Raw genomic sequence first — 5863 nt, 5'->3', positions numbered from 1 at the left:
CAGGGGCGTGCGGGGGCGGCTGGGGCCAATGGGCAGAGACTTCCGGGGCAGGGGCGGTGCCAGGGCCCGCCGGCGCCCTAGAAGGCGGGTTCCGCGGGCTGCGCCCGGGGCCTCCGCCTTGAAAGGAGATGTCCACGGGCAGCGCCTTGAGCTCTGCCGACCCAGGTTTTTGGGGTGAGCCTCCCTCCTGGAGCCTTAGGAGGATTTAACCGCCTCCTTTTTGATTGTGGTTGCCTAAAAAGAATTTCCGTTCCGTTCCCCTATAAATCGTATGTTACGAATTGCAGTATTGAAGATGCAGGGGCTGCCCCCCAGTGAGCTGGGCATAGACACCAAATGCCTTGGTTCCCGTTGTTTTGCTTTAGAGGTGCGTGCCTACGTATTTAGGGACGAAATAATATGATGTCTGGAATTTGCTCCAGAGTAACGGGCCGTGAGTGACGACTGCCTGAAGCTGCGGGGTAGTGCTCGTTACTATTCTCGGCTCTTCGTGTTAGAAATTTTCCATAATAAAACTTTCCAAAGAGAAAAAAGCCACTTCCTTCTTGATGTTTGTTTGGTAATCTCTGGAAATTCCAGCAAGTATTTATTCGGTAATAGCTCTGATCTGCAGAGCGCCACTTCCTGTTGTGGGGAGTTGACCACGCACTTCCCTCTTGATTTCTCCCTTGACTGCCTTTCCTTGTACGTCCTGAACTCACTCACTTCCTTTTAGGCCCATTTTCTTTGCTATAATAAACTTGTGAATGATTTCTGGAACTTTCATATCAGTACAGGGAGTTTTTAAAAACTTATCCCTCATTAATTTAAAAACTCTAAAATATTCAGTTGCAACTCCTTATGAGTCATATTTTACAAATTAGGGAATTGGAGTCACAGAGGGCTGCCAGCCAGTAGCTAGGAATAGACACCAAATGCCTTGGTTCCCATTCCTTTGCTTCATCTTTTGAATTAGTGTGCTTCCTCTAAATTGGCTTCAGTAGTTCCTTTTAAAAGGGAAAAACATTCTGGGCCTCAGTGTTGATTTAAGCTATTTTATTATAACATTACCTAAATATAGACACACCTAACACATATTATAGATACACATATATAGATACACATAACACTATACACAAATATAGATACACCTAACACTATTCTTACAGTTCTTACATAACTAAAACCAAAACATATCACAAATACATAGAAACTTAGAAATGTTGATTGATATGGCATGGGTCTTTAAATCTGGAATGCATGCTTTTACTGGACTCTGTTAGGGCCTTCTCTAGCCTCCAGGCCTAGTCTTCATGATACCTTCCCTAAGTACACCTGGCTCCACTTTCATTACCACATTTACCACATTCTCCACCAAAGGTGCAGAATCCTGCCCTCCCCAACCCATTTGGTTCAACAACCTGTACTGTGCCTGGCATGTGGGAGGAATTCAATATTTCTTGACCATGAAAATCTTAACCACAGTGCAAATATATTTGACCTCTCTGAAAGGGCCGTATGTCTGCATGGATTTAGACTTACATGCATGTGTATCAGTGAGAGTGCTTTTCCATACAAGTAACAGGAAACCTAACTGAAGTAGATTAAACAGTACTGGGTTCATGATCTCCCATGAAAAGAATTCCAGAGGTAGAGAAGTTCCAATATTAGATAATTCAGTTACTCAAGGATGTCCTTAAAAACTTGAGTGCCTTCCATCTTTTACTCCTCCATCCTCAGCTAGGACTCCTATGATTGTTACAAGATGGCTGCAGCAGTTCCAAGGACTGTATGCAGATGACAACACTCCTAGGAGAAAAAGGTCTTACCTTTTAAGGAAAGGTCCCAGATGTTCCTCCAGCAGACATTATGAAACACCTGTAAAAATGACATGAAGTACCTATGAAATGCTTTTAAAAGTACCTAGCTTAGGGGCTTCCCTGGTGGCGCAGTGGTTGAGAGTCCACCTGCCGGTGCAGGGGACACGGGTTCGTGCCCTGGTCCGGGAGGATCCCACATGCCGCGGAGCGGCTGGGCCCGTGAGCCGTGGCCCCTGGGCCTGCGCGTCCAGAGCCTGTGCTCTGCAACGGGAGGGGCCACAGCAGTGAGAGGCCCGCGTACCGCAAAAAAAAAAAAAAAAAAAGTACCTAGCTTAGAGTAGGTGTTAGCATGGGGTCTTCCACGGTAGAGCAGTCTCTTTGGAGGTGACAATCTGTAGAGAACGTGTATATTTCATTGGTGTCTAACAGTAAGCAAGGATTTAGCAGGTGTCCCTAATTTCTGTTACTTAGGAGTAAAACCAAAGAGTGCAAAGAGTCATGCTTAAAATATTAAGGATCAGGGTTAAGGGACTGTCTAGCCTGTTAAAACTTTTTCAACAATGATACAGAAAGTAAAATGCTTTTAGTTCAACATTCAACTGCCAGTAAGTGTGACACCACTCTGTTCAGCAGTCCAAAAGATTTGTTAATGCCCAGGGTGACTCTGACTTATCGTTAACCCAAATAATTCTCAAGTGCAAATGTCAGGATTAATATCTCTTACACCCAGTAATGTGAGTTCATTTCTAGAGCCATCCCACTGCACAATCAACTATTCTTCCCAAAGTCCTTAGTTTAGAATTGTGGGGACTCTTTGAAAAATCCCTGCTCTTCCTCCCGCTTTTTTTCTTTTTTCTTTTTTTTTGATGTGGACCATTTTTAAAGTCTTTATTGAATTTGTTACAATGTTGCTTCTGTTTTGTGTTTTGGTTTTTGGGCCGGGAGGCATGTGGGATCTTAGCTCCCCAACCAGGGATCGAACCCATACCTCCTGCATTGGAAGGCAAAGTCTTAACCACTGGACCGCCAAGGGTGTCCCCCTCCCACTTTCAAAGTCATTGTTTCTGAGCACAGACCCACACGGACATCAGTGATTTCAAATGTTAGTGACCTAACCCTGTAGGCTTGATTGAAGCTGGCTTGATTACATACATGTAATGGACATTATGGCTGCCTGGTTAGGCTATATTCCACTATTCTAAGTTAGTGCTATTGCCATAAGCCCAGGGAAGTTGGCCCTAACTATAGTGGCCAACCCTTTAATTAAAGAATGCATGTGTTTGGGACTTCCCTGGTGGTCCAATGGGTAAGACTCTGCGCTCCCAAAGCAGGGGGCCTGGGTTTGATCCCTGGTCGGGGAACTAGATCCCGCATGCCGCAACTAAGAAGTCCACATGCTGCAACTAAAAGATTCTGCGTGCTGCAACTAAGACCCGGCACAGCCTAAATAAATAAATAAAATATTAAAAAAAAAAGAATGCATGTATTTGGGGGGTGGGAGATGGGGCATTGGGCACCAGGGGAGCTAGAATAAAGTTGGGGGGAATGACCAAATGTGGGCACTTTGGCTCTGCAAACCCTATGACTTCTCCATTTGAAGCATCACAAATTGGGGCTACTGAGGACATGGATCATGGAAACCATGAGCTTTGTCATCAGAGGGACTTGGATTTGAATTCTGACCTCATCACTTACTAGATTCTGTGAAGGTTTGGTCCTCAATTTCTGAAAGTATAATTGGAACATTAAACCATTCAGTTTATGGAAAATGATTAAGGTGGTTCCTGGCAAAAAGTTCTTTCTAGTATCTAACAGGTGGTTCGCCTCATCCATGGAACTTTTTAGTCAGAAATTCTAAATTGCAAAGATCTCCTAGGTCACATCCTACTTACTAAGGCAGCCTCCGGCAGATCACTGTGTACGCTGCCGGCTAATAATGCCAACCGGCCTGCCTCGCCTGGTTTTCTAATGAATAATGTGAAATGCAGGCCCAGTCCCGCTTTAAGGGAAGAGGAGCAACTGACAGCCAGTTGTTATGAAGTCAAAACTCAAAGGAAGGAAAAAAAGGGATGAGGTTACTGCTGGGTGAGTAAGAGAGAGTTTTAGGAGGCAGGGTTGGGGGGGTTCTTCAAGCAGGAAATTTGAAGATGCAAAGAAGAGTCACTGGTCACAGTGGTACACTGAAGTGCTCAGCTGTTTCATGCTGTTTTACACCTGGGTGAGGGGGGATAAGGGCAGTGAATCATTTCTTCATGGTCCTTCCAACTTCTCCTCGAGTTAACTGTGGATGTGTAGGACCAAACGGGAATGAAAATCAGAACAGCCAGCAACTTAAAGACAAGGACTTCAAGAGCAGACTGTTTAAAAAAAATAATAAGCCAGGACTTCCCTGGTGGTCCAGGGGTAAAGAATCCGCCTTCCAACGCAGGGGATGCGGGTTCGAGCCCTGGTCTGGGAAGATCCCACGTGCCGCAGAGCAACTCAGCGGGCAAGCCTCAACAAGAGAGCCCGCGTGCCGCAAATTACAGAGCCCACGTGCCCTGGAGCCTGCGCACCACAACTAGAGAGAGAAAACGTGTATGCCACAACTAGAGAGAAGCCCGCGGGCAGAATGAAAGTTCCCGGATGCCACGATTAAGATCCCACGTGCCGCACCTAAGACCCAGTGCAGCCAAGAATAAAATTAATTAAAAATAAAAATAGAAATAGAAAAAATAGTAAGCAGAATGTCACCTAAGCCATTAACATATTCAGGTGACTTGTTACTTCCCTAATGTGAGACTGAACCTAGTGGCTTCCATTGCTTAAGTGAAATTTTTTCTCAGAATTTGATCAGTGCTTCCTGGTCAAGTAATCAAAGTAATTAAACAACAATGAATATAAGGCTTCCCTGGTGGCACAGTGGTTGAGAGTCCGCCTGCCGATGCAGGGGACACGGGTTCGTGCCCCGGTCCAGGAAGATCCCACATGCCGCGGAGCAGCTGGGCCCGTGAGCCATGGCCGCTGAGCCTGCGCGTCCGGAACCTGTGCTTCGCAACGGGAGAGGCCACAACAGTGAGAGGCCAGCGTACTGCAAAAAAAATAAAAATAAAAATAAAAACAATGAATACAATATTTGCCTAACAGATTGGCAAAACTTTAAGACTGCTAATTGCTGGTATGGGTAATGTGTGGAGCAACAACCTCTCATCCTGCGGTGGTAGCAATGTAAATAAGACCAGCTTCTCCAGAGAGTAATTTGGCAATATGTACTCAGTTTCTTTTTATTTTAAAAGATTTTTTTGACGTGGACCATTTTTAAAGACTTCACTGAATTTGTTACAGTATTGCCTCCGTTCTACATCTTGGCCTTTTGGCCGCGAGGCACGCGGGACCCCAGCTCCCCGACCAGGGATCGAACCCGCACCAACCCCCAACCCCACCCCTGATCCCCGCCGGCCGCATTGGAAGGCAAAGTCCCAACCACTGGACTGTCAGGGAAGTCCACTGTACTCAGTTTCTTAATATGCAAATCTTTTACCCAGCAATTTTACCTCTGTTAATTTATTCTAAGGAAATAACTGGAAAAGTCTATGAAGTTGTATGTACCTCACAGTATTATTCATAATACTGAAATCCTAGCAGCCATGTAAATGATCGTCATCAATAGAGAACTGATTAAACAAATTACAGTGCAGCCATACAATGGCTACAGATTTAAAAATAATAATAAAGATCGGTATTTATCATAAAGGAAAAATGCCCATGATAGATTAATTTTAAAAATTTCACAGAGTGTTATGTATAACATGATCACACTTTTTGTATGTGCATGGAAAAAAATGCAGAAAGGTACATATCAAAATGTTAAATCTCTCTGGGTGATGGGATTAAAGATAATTTTCATTTTTTTCTTTATACCCTTTGTACTGTCTGAATTTATTTCAATTAACGTGTTATTTTCATTACATGAAAAATAAAGCTGTGTTCATTTTGAGAAACAGTCTAATTAAGAAAAAAAGTTAAAAATGAATAATTTTCTTTTTTTTTAAAATAGTTTTCTTTTATACTCACTTCTTTTTAGT

This window comes from Orcinus orca, chromosome 15 (assembly GCF_937001465.1).
Source record: "Orcinus orca chromosome 15, mOrcOrc1.1, whole genome shotgun sequence".
Taxonomy (NCBI): Eukaryota; Metazoa; Chordata; class Mammalia; order Artiodactyla; family Delphinidae; genus Orcinus; species Orcinus orca.
This window is presented reverse-complemented; position numbering follows the sequence as displayed.